Genomic DNA, 14,334 nt, shown 5'->3' with positions numbered 1-14,334 from the left:
TCTTTTGCCTTTCTTCTGTGTCTGGAAGCATGATTTGTACATTGCATATGACAAGTCTTTAGCTTCGTCCATGAGAGAAGTCCAAACTCTGTAGGCACTCACAAATCTTGTCCCTGCACTTTTCCTATATGCATACCTTAGAAAACTATCTACTGGACCATAAGGAAATATTTTTTTTATTCTACAAATTCATTTTTACATAAATGTATATGGTGTTTTAAAAACAAAAAGCTATTTTCTAAAAATCAATTGAAAAATCCAAAGAAAAAACTTCAGGTAGGTGGCTCGTTGGTCTAGGGGTATGATTCTCGCTTAGGATCCGATAGGTCCCGGGTTCAAATCCCGGATGAGCCCAAATTTTCAGATTCTTTGAAATGGTTCTATTATCTTATTGTAGTCAATTTCCTGAGTGAATTTCAACTGAATGTTGTTTTTTCAAAACTCTCAAAATAGATTGTATTTACTAATTTGCACATTTGAATTTTGTTTTTTGTCAAACTGCTATAATTATTTGTAAGTACTTATCTGCACACAGCATGTGACATGTCTTGGGTTTTATCCATCAGAAAAACTCTGCTGGGCATCATAAAACTTTGCACAGCAATTTTCAAGCAAGTATACTTAGAAAATTATTGACTATTAGGAAATATTTTATTTATGCTAATATTTCCTCCTTGTACACATTAGTGACTGCTTTAAAATAATATAATTTTCACATAAAATTGGTTAAGATATCAAATAAAACATGCTTACTTGATGATTCTATGATTTTCGTTTTGGGCACGACAGGTCCCTGGTTCAATTCCCTGAGGAGCCCTCTCTTTCTTTTTACGGTGCATCTCATGGTTTATATATATCTGATTTTCTCAATTGGCTAAGTCAATAGCATCAACTGAGTTTTGTTTTTGCCATACTCCCAATAGAATTTGTACATACTTATGAATCTTGCCTTCATCATTTTCCTATTGCCTTTCTTCTATTTATGCATGATTTACACATAGCTTTTTACAAGTCTTGGGATTTATCGATCAGACAAGTCCAAACTCTGTCGCCATTTTTATATCTTGTCACTGCACTTTCCAAATAAGCACACATAGAAAACTATCAATAGAATCTTACGAAAACATATTAGTTGTACTACAAATAAGAGCATACTTATTAAAATTTCAACCGTATTGTGGTATATCAGGAAAACTGCAGGTTCCCTTCTGTCTAGATAGCTTTGAATGTTTTAAAAGAATAGTCTCACTTTGAAACACAAAAAGTTCAAAAATGAAATTGCAAGGTATTCTTTTGCCTTTCTTCTGAGTCTGGAAGCATGATTTGTACATTGCAAATGACAAGTCTTTAGCTTCGTCCATGAGAGAAGCCCAAACTCTGTAGGCACTCACAAATCTTGTCCCTGCACTTTTCCTATATGCATACCTTAGAAAACTATCTACTGGACCATAAGGAAATATTTTATTTATTCTACAAATTCATTTTTACATAAATGTATATGGTGTTTTAAAAACAAAAAGCTATTTTCTAAAAATCAATTGAAAAATCCAAAGAAAAACCTTCAGCTAGGTGGCTCGTTGGTCTAGGGGTATGATTCTCGCTTAGGGTGCGAGAGGTCCCGGGTTCAAATCCCGGATGAGCCCCAATTTTCAGATTCTTTGAAATGGTTCTATTATCTTATTGTAGTCAATTTCCTGAGTGAATTTCAACTGAATGTTGTTTTTTCAAAACTCTCAAAATAGATTGTATTTACTAATTTGCACATTTGAATTTTGTTTTTTGTCAAACTGCTATAATTATTTGTAAGTACTTATCTGCACACAGCATGTGACATGTCTTGGGTTTTATCCATCAGAAAAACTCTGCTGGGCATCATAAAACTTTGCACAGCAATTTTCAAGCAAGTATACTTAGAAAATTATTGACTATTAGGAAATATTTTATTTATGCTAATATTTCCTCCTTGTACACATTAGTGACTGCTTTAAAATAATATAATTTTCACATAAAATTGGTTAAGATATCAAATAAAACATGCTTACTTGATGATTCTATGATTTTCGTTTTGGGCGCGACAGGTCCCTGGTTCAATTCCCTGACGAGCCCTCTCTTTCTTTTTACGGTGCATCTCATGGTTTATATATATCTGATTTTCTCAATTGGCTAAGTCAAAAGCATCAACTGAGTTTTGTTTTTGCCATACTCCCAATAGAATTTGTACATACTTATGAATCTTGCCTTCATCATTTTCCTATTGCCTTTCTCCTATTTATGCATGATTTACACATAGTTTTTTACAAGTCTTGGGTTTTATCGATCAGACAAGTCCAAACTCTGTCGCCATTTTTATATCTTGTCACTGCACTTCCCAAATAAGCACACATAGAAAACTATCAATAGAATCTTACGAAAACATTTTAGTTGTACTACAAATAAGAGCATACTTATTAAAATTTCAACCGTATTGTGGTATATCCAGAAAACTGCAGGTTCCCTTCTGTCAAGATAGCTTTGAATGTTTTAAAAGAATAGTCTCACTTTGAAACACAAAAAGTTCAAAAATTAAATTGCAAGGTTTTCTTTTGCCTTTCTTCTGTGTCTGGAAGCATGATTTGTACATTGCATATGACAAGTCTTTAGCTTCGTCCATGAGAGAAGTCCAAACTCTGTAGGCACTCACAAATCTTGTCCCTGCACTTTTCCTATATGCATACCTTAGAAAACTATCTACTGGACCATAAGGAAATATTTTTTTTATTCTACAAATTCATTTTTACATAAATGTATATGGTGTTTTAAAAACAAAATCTATTTTCTAAAAATCAATTGAAAAATCCAAAGAAAAAACTTCAGGTAGGTGGCTCGTTGGTCTAGGGGTATGATTCTCGCTTAGGATCCGATAGGTCCCGGGTTCAAATCCCGGATGAGCCCAAATTTTCAGATTCTTTGAAATGGTTCTATTATCTTATTGTAGTCAATTTCCTGAGTGAATTTCAACTGAATGTTGTTTTTTCAAAACTCTCAAAATAGATTGTATTTACTAATTTGCACATTTGAATTTTGTTTTTTGTCAAACTGCTATAATTATTTGTAAGTACTTATCTGCACACAGCATGTGACATGTCTTGGGTTTTATCCATCAGAAAAACTCTGCTGGGCATCATAAAACTTTGCACAGCAATTTTCAAGCAAGTATACTTAGAAAATTATTGACTATTAGGAAATATTTTATTTATGCTAATATTTCCTCCTTGTACACATTAGTGACTGCTTTAAAATAATATAATTTTCACATAAAATTGGTTAAGATATCAAATAAAACATGCTTACTTGATGATTCTATGATTTTCGTTTTGGGCACGACAGGTCCCTGGTTCAATTCCCTGACGAGCCCTCTCTTTCTTTTTACGGTGCATCTCATGGTTTATATATATCTGATTTTCTCAATTGGCTAAGTCAATAGCATCAACTGAGTTTTGTTTTTGCCATACTCCCAATAGAATTTGTACATACTTATGAATCTTGCCTTCATCATTTTCCTATTGCCTTTCTTCTATTTATGCATGATTTACACATAGCTTTTTACAAGTCTTGGGATTTATCGATCAGACAAGTCCAAACTCTGTCGCCATTTTTATATCTTGTCACTGCACTTTCCAAATAAGCACACATAGAAAACTATCAATAGAATCTTACGAAAACATATTAGTTGTACTACAAATAAGAGCATACTTATTAAAATTTCAACCGTATTGTGGTATATCAGGAAAACTGCAGGTTCCCTTCTGTCTAGATAGCTTTGAATGTTTTAAAAGAATAGTCTCACTTTGAAACACAAAAAGTTCAAAAATGAAATTGCAAGGTATTCTTTTGCCTTTCTTCTGAGTCTGGAAGCATGATTTGTACATTGCATATGTCAAGTCTTTAGCTTCGTCCATGAGAGAAGTCCAAACTCTGTAGGCACTCACAAATCTTGTCCCTGCACTTTTCCTATATGCATACCTTAGAAAACTATCTACTGGACCATAAGGAAATATTTTTTTTATTCTACAAATTCATTTTTACATAAATGTATATGGTGTTTTAAAAACAAAAAGCTATTTTCAAAAAATCAATTGAAAAATCCAAAGAAAAAACTTCAGGTAGGTGGCTCATTGGTCTAGGGGTATGATTCTCGCTTAGGGTGCGAGAGGTCCCGGGTTCAAATCCCGGATGAGCCCCAATTTTCAGATTCTTTGTAATGGTTCTATTATCTTATTGTAGTCAATTTCCTGAGTGAATTTCAACTGAATGTTGTTTTTTCAAAACTCTCAAAATAGATTGTATTTACTAATTTGCACATTTGAATTTTGTTTTTTGTCAAACTGCTATAATTATTTGTAAGTACTTATCTGCACACAGCATGTGACATGTCTTGGGTTTTATCCATCAGAAAAACTCTGCTGGGCATCATAAAACTTTGCACAGCAATTTTCAAGCAAGTATACTTAGAAAATTATTGACTATTAGGAAATATTTTATTTATGCTAATATTTCCTCCTTGTACACATTAGTGACTGCTTTAAAATAATATAATTTTCACATAAAATTGGTTAAGATATCAAATAAAACATGCTTACTTGATGATTCTATGATTTTCGTTTTGGGCGCGACAGGTCCCTGGTTCAATTCCCTGACGAGCCCTCTCTTTCTTTTTACGGTGCATCTCATGGTTTATATATATCTGATTTTCTCAATTGGCTAAGTCAAAAGCATCAACTGAGTTTTGTTTTTGCCATACTCCCAATAGAATTTGTACATACTTATGAATCTTGCCTTCATCATTTTCCTATTGCCTTTCTTCTATTTATGCATGATTTACACATAGTTTTTTACAAGTCTTGGGTTTTATCGATCAGACAAGTCCAAACTCTGTCGCCATTTTTATATCTTGTCACTGCACTTTCCAAATAAGCACACATAGAAAACTATCAATAAAATCTTACGAAAACATATTAGTTGTACTACAAATAAGAGCATACTTATTAAAATTTCAACCGTATTGTGGTATATCAGGAATACTGCAGGTTCCCTTCTGTCTAGATAGCTTTGAATGTTTTAAAAGAATAGTCACACTTTGAAACACAAAAAGTTCAAAAATGAAATTGCAAGGTTTTCTTTTGCCTTTCTTCTGTGTCTGGAAGCATGATTTGTACATTGCATATGTCAAGTCTTTAGCTTCGTCCATGAGAGAAGTCCAAACTCTGTAGGCACTCACAAATCTTGTCCCTGCACTTTTCCTATATGCATACCTTAGAAAACTATCTACTGGACCATAAGGAAATATTTTTTTTATTCTACAAATTCATTTTTACATAAATGTATATGGTGTTTTAAAAACAAAAAGCTATTTTCTAAAAATCAATTGAAAAATCCAAAGAAAAAACTTCAGGTAGGTGGCTCATTGGTCTAGGGGTATGATTCTCGCTTAGGGTGCGAGAGGTCCCGGGTTCAAATCCCGGATGAGCCCCAATTTTCAGATTCTTTGTAATGGTTCTATTATCTTATTGTAGTCAATTTCCTGAGTGAATTTCAACTGAATGTTGTTTTTTCAAAACTCTCAAAATAGATTGTATTTACTAATTTGCACATTTGAATTTTGTTTTTTGTCAAACTGCTATAATTATTTGTAAGTACTTATCTGCACACAGCATGTGACATGTCTTGGGTTTTATCCATCAGAAAAACTCTGCTGGGCATCATAAAACTTTGCACAGCAATTTTCAAGCAAGTATACTTAGAAAATTATTGACTATTAGGAAATATTTTATTTATGCTAATATTTCCTCCTTGTACACATTAGTGACTGCTTTAAAATAATATAATTTTCACATAAAATTGGTTAAGATATCAAATAAAACATGCTTACTTGATGATTCTATGATTTTCGTTTTGGGCGCGACAGGTCCCTGGTTCAATTCCCTGACGAGCCCTCTCTTTCTTTTTACGGTGCATCTCATGGTTTATATATATCTGATTTTCTCAATTGGCTAAGTCAAAAGCATCAACTGAGTTTTGTTTTTGCCATACTCCCAATAGAATTTGTACATACTTATGAATCTTGCCTTCATCATTTTCCTATTGCCTTTCTTCTATTTATGCATGATTTACACATAGTTTTTTACAAGTCTTGGGTTTTATCGATCAGACAAGTCCAAACTCTGTCGCCATTTTTATATCTTGTCACTGCACTTTCCAAATAAGCACACATAGAAAACTATCAATAAAATCTTACGAAAACATATTAGTTGTACTACAAATAAGAGCATACTTATTAAAATTTCAACCGTATTGTGGTATATCAGGAATACTGCAGGTTCCCTTCTGTCTAGATAGCTTTGAATGTTTTAAAAGAATAGTCACACTTTGAAACACAAAAAGTTCAAAAATGAAATTGCAAGGTTTTCTTTTGCCTTTCTTCTGTGTCTGGAAGCATGATTTGTACATTGCATATGTCAAGTCTTTAGCTTCGTCCATGAGAGAAGTCCAAACTCTGTAGGCACTCACAAATCTTGTCCCTGCACTTTTCCTATATGCATACCTTAGAAAACTATCTACTGGACCATAAGGAAATATTTTTTTTATTCTACAAATTCATTTTTACATAAATGTATATGGTGTTTTAAAAACAAAAAGCTATTTTCTAAAAATCAATTGAAAAATCCAAAGAAAAAACTTCAGGTAGGTGGCTCATTGGTCTAGGGGTATGATTCTCACTTAGGGTGCGAGAGGTCCCGGGTTCAAATCCCGGATGAGCCCCAATTTTCAGATTCTTTGTAATGGTTCTATTATCTTATTGTAGTCAATTTCCTGAGTGAATTTCAACTGAATGTTGTTTTTTCAAAACTCTCAAAATAGATTGTATTTACTAATTTGCACATTTGAATTTTGTTTTTTGTCAAACTGCTATAATTATTTGTAAGTACTTATCTGCACACAGCATGTGACATGTCTTGGGTTTTATCCATCAGAAAAACTCTGCTGGGCATCATAAAACTTTGCACAGCAATTTTCAAGCAAGTATACTTAGAAAATTATTGACTATTAGGAAATATTTTATTTATGCTAATATTTCCTCCTTGTACACATTAGTGACTGCTTTAAAATAATATAATTTTCACATAAAATTGGTTAAGATATCAAATAAAACATGCTTACTTGATGATTCTATGATTTTCGTTTTGGGCGCGACAGGTCCCTGGTTCAATTCCCTGACGAGCCCTCTCTTTCTTTTTACGGTGCATCTCATGGTTTATATATATCTGATTTTCTCAATTGGCTAAGTCAAAAGCATCAACTGAGTTTTGTTTTTGCCATACTCCCAATAGAATTTGTACATACTTATGAATCTTGCCTTCATCATTTTCCTATTGCCTTTCTTCTATTTATGCATGATTTACACATAGTTTTTTACAAGTCTTGGGTTTTATCGATCAGACAAGTCCAAACTCTGTCGCCATTTTTATATCTTGTCACTGCACTTTCCAAATAAGCACACATAGAAAACTATCAATAGAATCTTACGAAAACATTTTAGTTGTACTACAAATAAGAGCATACTTATTAAAATTTCAACCGTATTGTGGTATATCAGGAAAACTGCAGGTTCCCTTCTGTCTAGATAGCTTTGAATGTTTTAAAAGAATAGTCTCACTTTGAAACACAAAAAGTTCAAAAATTAAATTGCAAGGTTTTCTTTTGCCTTTCTTCTGTGTCTGGAAGCATGATTTGTACATTGCATATGACAAGTCTTTAGCTTCGTCCATGAGAGAAGTCCAAACTCTGTAGGCACTCACAAATCTTGTCCCTGCACTTTTCCTATATGCATACCTTAGAAAACTATCTACTGGACCATAAGGAAATATTTTTTTTATTCTACAAATTCATTTTTACATAAATGTATATGGTGTTTTAAAAACAAAAAGCTATTTTCAAAAAATCAATTGAAAAATCCAAAGAAAAATCTTTAGGTAGGTGGCTCGTTGGTCTAGGGGTAAGATTTTTGCTTAGGGTGCAAGAGGTCCTGGGTTCAAATCCCGGACAAGCCCAAATTTTCAGATTCTTTGAAATGGTTCTATTATCTTATTGTAGTCAATTTCCTGAGTGAATTTCAACTGAATGTTGTTTTTTCAAAACTCTCAAAATAGATTGTATTTACTAATTTGCACAATTGAATTTTGTTTTTTGTCAAACTGCTATAATTATTTGTAAGTACTTATCTGCACACAGCATGTGACATGTCTTGGGTTTTATCCATGAGAAAAACTCTGCTGGGCATCATAAAACTTTGCACAGCAATTTTCAAGCAAGTATTCTTAGAAAATTATTGACTATTAGGAAATATTTTATTTATGCTAATATTTCCTCCTTGTACACATTAGTGACTGCTTTAAAATAATATAATTTTCACATAAAATTGGTTAAGATATCAAATAAAACATGCTTACTTGATGATTCTATGATTTTCGTTTTGGGCGCGACAGGTCCCTGGTTCAATTCCATGACGAGCCCTCTCTTTCTTTTTACGGTGCATCTCATGGTTTATATATATCTGATTTTCTCAATTGGCTAAGTCAATAGCATCAACTGAGTTTTGTTTTTGCCATACTCCCAATAGAATTTGTACATACTTATGAATCTTGCCTTCATCATTTTCCTATTGCCTTTCTTCTATTTATGCATGATTTACACATAGTTTTTTACAAGTCTTGGGTTTTATCGATCAGACAAGTCCAAACTCTGTCGCCATTTTTATATCTTGTCACTGCACTTTCCAAATAAGCACACATAGAAAACTATCAATAGAATCTTACGAAAACATTTTAGTTGTACTACAAATAAGAGCATACTTATTAAAATTTCAACCGTATTGTGGTATATCAGGAAAACTGCAGGTTCCCTTCTGTCTAGATAGCTTTGAATGTTTTAAAAGAATAGTCTCACTTTGAAACACAAAAATTCAAAAATGAAATTGCAAGGTTTTCTTTTGCCTTTCTTCTGTGTCTGGAAGCATGATTTGTACATTGCATATGACAAGTCTTTAGCTTCGTCCATGAGAGAAGTCCAAACTCTGTAGGCACTCACAAATCTTGTCCCTGCACTTTTCCTATATGCATACCTTAGAAAACTATCTACTGGACCATAAGGAAATATTTTTTTTATTCTACAAATTCATTTTTACATAAATGTATATGGTGTTTTAAAAACAAAAAGCTATTTTCTAAAAATCAATAGAAAAATCCAAAGAAAAAACTTCAGGTAGGTGGCTTGTTGGTCTAGGGGTATGACTCTCGCTTAGGGTGCGAGAGGTCCCGGGTTCAAATCCTGGACGAGCCCAAATTTTCAGATTCTTTGAAATGGTTCTATTATCTTATTGTAGTCAATTTCCTGAGTGAATTTCAACTGAATGTTGTTTTTTCAAAACTCTCAAAATAGATTGTATTTACTAATTTGCACAATTGAATTTTGTTTTTTGTCAAACTGCTAAAATTATTTGTAAGTACTTATCTGCACACAGCATGTGACATGTCTTGGGTTTTATCCATCAGAAAAACTCTGCTGGGCATCATAAAACTTTGCACAGCAATTTTCAAGCAAGTAAACTTAGAAAATTATTGACTATTAGGAAATATTTTATTTATGCTAATATTTCCTCCTTGTACACATTAGTGACTGCTTTAAAATAATATAATTTTCACATAAAATTGGTTAAGATATCAAATAAAACATGCTTACTTGATGATTCTATGATTTTCGTTTTGGGCGCGACAGGTCCCTGGTTCAATTCCCTGACGAGCCCTCTCTTTCTTTTTACGGTGCATCTCATGGTTTATATATATCTGATTTTCTCAATTGGCTAAGTCAATAGCATCAACTGAGTTTTGTTTTTGCCATACTCCCAATAGAATTTGTACATACTTATGAATCTTGCCTTCATAATTTTCCTATTGCCTTTCTTCTATTTATGCATGATTTACACATAGTTTTTTACAAGTCTTGGGTTTTATCGATCAGACAAGTCCAAACTCTGTCGCCATTTTTATATCTTGTCACTGCACTTTCCAAATAAGCACACATAGAAAACTATCAATAGAATCTTACGAAAACATTTTAGTTGTAGTACAAATAAGAGCATACTTATTAAAATTTCAACCGTATTGTGGTATATCAGGAATACTGCAGGTTCCCTTCTGTCTAGATAGCTTTGAATGTTTTAAAAGAATAGTCTCACTTTGAAACACAAAAAGTTCAAAAATGAAATTGCAAGGTTTTCTTTTGCCTTTCTTCTGTGTCTGGAAGCATGATTTGTACATTGCATATGACAAGTCTTTAGCTTCGTCCATGAGAGAAGTCCAAACTCTGTAGGCACTCACAAATCTTGTCCCTGCACTTTTCCTATATGCATACCTTAGAAAACTATCTACTGGACCATAAGGAAATATTTTTTTTATTCTACAAATTCATTTTTACATAAATGTATATGGTGTTTTAAAAGCAAAAAGCTATTTTCTAAAAATCAATTGAAAAATCCTAAGAAAAATCTTCGGGTAGGTGGCTTGTTGGTCTAGGGGTATGATTCTCGCTTAGGGTGCGAGAGGTCCCGGGTTCAAATCCCGGATGAGCCCCAATTTTCAGATTCTTTGAAATGGTTCTATTATCTTATTGTAGTCAATTTCCTGAGTGAATTTCAACTGAATGTTGTTTTTTCAAAACTCTCAAAATAGATTGTATTTACTAATTTGCACATTTGAATTTTGTTTTTTGTCAAACTGCTATAATTATTTGTAAGAACTTATCTGCACACAGCATGTGACATGTCTTGGGTTTTATCCATCAGAAAAACTCTGCTGGGCATCATAAAACTTTGCACAGCAATTTTCAAGCAAGTATACTTAGAAAATTATTGACTATTAGGAAATATTTTATTTATGCTAATATTTCCTCCTTGTACACATTAGTGACTGCTTTAAAGTAATATAATTTTCACATAAAATTGGTTAAGATATCAAATAAAACATGCTTACTTGATGATTCTATGATTTTCGTTTTGGGCGCGACAGGTCCCTGGTTCAATTCCCTGACGAGCCCTCTCTTTCTTTTTACGGTGCATCTCATGGTTTATATATATCTGATTTTCTCAATTGGCTAAGTCAATAGCATCAACTGAGTTTTGTTTTTACCATACTCCCAATAGAATTTGTACATACTTATGAATCTTGCCTTCATCATTTTCCTATTGCCTTTCTTCTATTTATGCATGATTTACACATAGTTTTTTACAAGTCTTAGGTTTTATTGATCAGACAAGTCCAAACTCTGTCGCCATTTTTATATCTTGTCACTGCACTTTCCAAATAAGCACACATAGAAAACTATCAATAGAATCTTACGAAAACATTTTACTTGTACTACAAATAAGAGCATACTTATTAAAATTTCAACCGTATTGTGGTATATCAGGAAAACTGCAGGTTCCCTTCTGTCTAGATAGCTTTGAATGTTTTAAAAGAATAGTCTCACTTTGAAACACAAAAAGTTCAAAAATTAAATTGCAAGGTTTTCTTTTGCCTTTCTTCTGTGTCTGGAAGCATGATTTGTACATTGCATATGACAAGTCTTTAGCTTCGTCCATGAGAGAAGTCCAAACTCTGTAGGCACTCACAAATCTTGTCCCTGCACTTTTCCTATATGCATACCTTAGAAAACTATCTACTGGACCATAAGGAAATATTTTTTTTATTCTACAAATTCATTTTTACATAAATGTATATGGTGTTTTAAAAACAAAAAGCTATTTTCTAAAAATCAATTGAAAAATCCAAAGAAAAAACTTCAGGTAGGTGGCTCATTGGTCTAGGGGTATGACTCTCGCTTAGGGTGCGAGAGGTCCCGGGTTCAAATCCTGGACGAGCCCAAATTTTCAGATTCTTTGAAATGGTTCTATTATCTTATTGTAATCAATTTCCTGAGTGAATTTCAACTGAATGTTGTTTTTTCAAAACTCTCAAAATAGATTGTATTTACTAATTTGCACAATTGAATTTTGTTTTTTGTCAAACTGCTAAAATTATTTGTAAGTACTTATCTGCACACAGCATGTGACATGTCTTGGGTTTTATCCATCAGAAAAACTCTGCTGGGCATCATAAAACTTTGCACAGCAATTTTCAAGCAAGTATTCTTAGAAAATTATTGACTATTAGGAAATATTTTATTTATGCTAATATTTCCTCCTTGTACACATTAGTGACTGCTTTAAAATAATATAATTTTCACATAAAATTGGTTAAGATATCAAATAAAACATGCTTACTTGATGATTCTATGATTTTCGTTTTGGGCGCGACAGGTCCCTGGTTCAATTCCATGACGAGCCCTCTCTTTCTTTTTACGGTGCATCTCATGGTTTATATATATCTGATTTTCTCAATTGGCTAAGTCAATAGCATCAACTGAGTTTTGTTTTTGCCATACTCCCAATAGAATTTGTACATACTTATGAATCTTGCCTTCATCATTTTCCTATTGCCTTTCTTCTATTTATGCATGATTTACACATAGCTTTTTACAAGTCTTGGGTTTTATCGATCAGACAAGTCCAAACTCTGTCGCCATTTTTATATCTTGTCACTGCACTTTCCAAATAAGCACACATAGAAAACTATCAATAGAATCTTACGAAAACATTTTAGTTGTACTACAAATAAGAGCATACTTATTAAAATTTCAACCGTATTGTGGTATATCAGGAAAACTGCAGGTTCCCTTCTGTCTAGATAGCTTTGAATGTTTTAAAAGAATAGTCTCACTTTGAAACACAAAAATTCAAAAATGAAATTGCAAGGTTTTCTTTTGCCTTTCTTCTGTGTCTGGAAGCATGATTTGTACATTGCATATGACAAGTCTTTAGCTTCGTCCATGAGAGAAGTCCAAACTCTGTAGGCACTCACAAATCTTGTCCCTGCACTTTTCCTATATGCATACCTTAGAAAACTATCTACTGGACCATAAGGAAATATTTTTTTTATTCTACAAATTCATTTTTACATAAATGTATATGGTGTTTTAAAAACAAAAAGCTATTTTCTAAAAATCAATTGAAAAATCCAAAGAAAAAACTTCAGGTAGGTGGCTTGTTGGTCTAGGGGTATGACTCTCGCTTAGGGTGCGAGAGGTCCCGGGTTCAAATCCTGGACGAGCCCAAATTTTCAGATTCTTTGAAATGGTTCTATTATCTTATTGTAGTCAATTTCCTGAGTGAATTTCAACTGAATGTTGTTTTTTCAAAACTCTCAAAATAGATTGTATTTACTAATTTGCACAATTGAATTTTGTTTTTTGTCAAACTGCTAAAATTATTTGTAAGTACTTATCTGCACACAGCATGTGACATGTCTTGGGTTTTATCCATCAGAAAAACTCTGCTGGGCATCATAAAACTTTGCACAGCAATTTTCAAGCAAGTAAACTTAGAAAATTATTGACTATTAGGAAATATTTTATTTATGCTAATATTTCCTCCTTGTACACATTAGTGACTGCTTTAAAATAATATAATTTTCACATAAAATTGGTTAAGATATCAAATAAAACATGCTTACTTGATGATTCTATGATTTTCGTTTTGGGCGCGACAGGTCCCTGGTTCAATTCCCTGACGAGCCCTCTCTTTCTTTTTACGGTGCATCTCATGGTTTATATATATCTGATTTTCTCAATTGGCTAAGTCAATAGCATCAACTGAGTTTTGTTTTTGCCATACTCCCAATAGAATTTGTACATACTTATGAATCTTGCCTTCATAATTTTCCTATTGCCTTTCTTCTATTTATGCATGATTTACACATAGTTTTTTACAAGTCTTGGGTTTTATCGATCAGACAAGTCCAAACTCTGTCGCCATTTTTATATCTTGTCACTGCACTTTCCAAATAAGCACACATAGAAAACTATCAATAGAATCTTACGAAAACATTTTAGTTGTAGTACAAATAAGAGCATACTTATTAAAATTTCAACCGTATTGTGGTATATCAGGAATACTGCAGGTTCCCTTCTGTCTAGATAGCTTTGAATGTTTTAAAAGAATAGTCTCACTTTGAAACACAAAAAGTTCAAAAATGAAATTGCAAGGTTTTCTTTTGCCTTTCTTCTGTGTCTGGAAGCATGATTTGTACATTGCATATGACAAGTCTTTAGCTTCGTCCATGAGAGAAGTCCAAACTCTGTAGGCACTCACAAATCTTGTCCCTGCACTTTTCCTATATGCATACCTTAGAAAACTATCTACTGGAC

General features: G+C 32.9%; 8 non-coding genes across 8 annotated transcripts; all 8 read left to right on the top strand.

Annotated features, from left to right (window-relative positions):
- The first annotated feature begins 1,571 nt into the window (after positions 1-1,571).
- TRNAP-AGG (transfer RNA proline (anticodon AGG)) lies at positions 1,572-1,643 on the top strand. The gene has a single exon. It is a non-coding gene; the product is annotated as a tRNA-Pro (tRNA).
- A 2,505-nt stretch (positions 1,644-4,148) lies between these two features.
- Positions 4,149-4,220, top strand: TRNAP-AGG (transfer RNA proline (anticodon AGG)). The gene has a single exon. It is a non-coding gene; the product is annotated as a tRNA-Pro (tRNA).
- A 1,217-nt stretch (positions 4,221-5,437) lies between these two features.
- On the top strand, positions 5,438-5,509 carry TRNAP-AGG (transfer RNA proline (anticodon AGG)). Its single transcript has one exon. It is a non-coding gene; the product is annotated as a tRNA-Pro (tRNA).
- Positions 5,510-6,726: 1,217 nt separating this feature from the next.
- TRNAP-AGG (transfer RNA proline (anticodon AGG)) lies at positions 6,727-6,798 on the top strand. Its single transcript has one exon. It is a non-coding gene; the product is annotated as a tRNA-Pro (tRNA).
- Positions 6,799-9,303: 2,505 nt separating this feature from the next.
- TRNAP-AGG (transfer RNA proline (anticodon AGG)) lies at positions 9,304-9,375 on the top strand. Its single transcript has one exon. It is a non-coding gene; the product is annotated as a tRNA-Pro (tRNA).
- A 1,217-nt stretch (positions 9,376-10,592) lies between these two features.
- TRNAP-AGG (transfer RNA proline (anticodon AGG)) lies at positions 10,593-10,664 on the top strand. Its single transcript has one exon. It is a non-coding gene; the product is annotated as a tRNA-Pro (tRNA).
- A 1,217-nt stretch (positions 10,665-11,881) lies between these two features.
- On the top strand, positions 11,882-11,953 carry TRNAP-AGG (transfer RNA proline (anticodon AGG)). Its single transcript has one exon. It is a non-coding gene; the product is annotated as a tRNA-Pro (tRNA).
- A 1,216-nt stretch (positions 11,954-13,169) lies between these two features.
- Positions 13,170-13,241, top strand: TRNAP-AGG (transfer RNA proline (anticodon AGG)). Its single transcript has one exon. It is a non-coding gene; the product is annotated as a tRNA-Pro (tRNA).
- The last annotated feature ends 1,093 nt before the right edge of the window (positions 13,242-14,334 follow it).

The sequence above is a fragment of the Taudactylus pleione genome, unplaced genomic scaffold (genome assembly GCF_031769625.1).
Source record: "Taudactylus pleione unplaced genomic scaffold, aTauple2 ptg000317l, whole genome shotgun sequence".
Taxonomy (NCBI): Eukaryota; Metazoa; Chordata; class Amphibia; order Anura; family Myobatrachidae; genus Taudactylus; species Taudactylus pleione.
The sequence above is the reverse complement of the archived record's forward strand: the minus strand, read 5'-3'. Positions and strand labels throughout refer to the sequence as shown.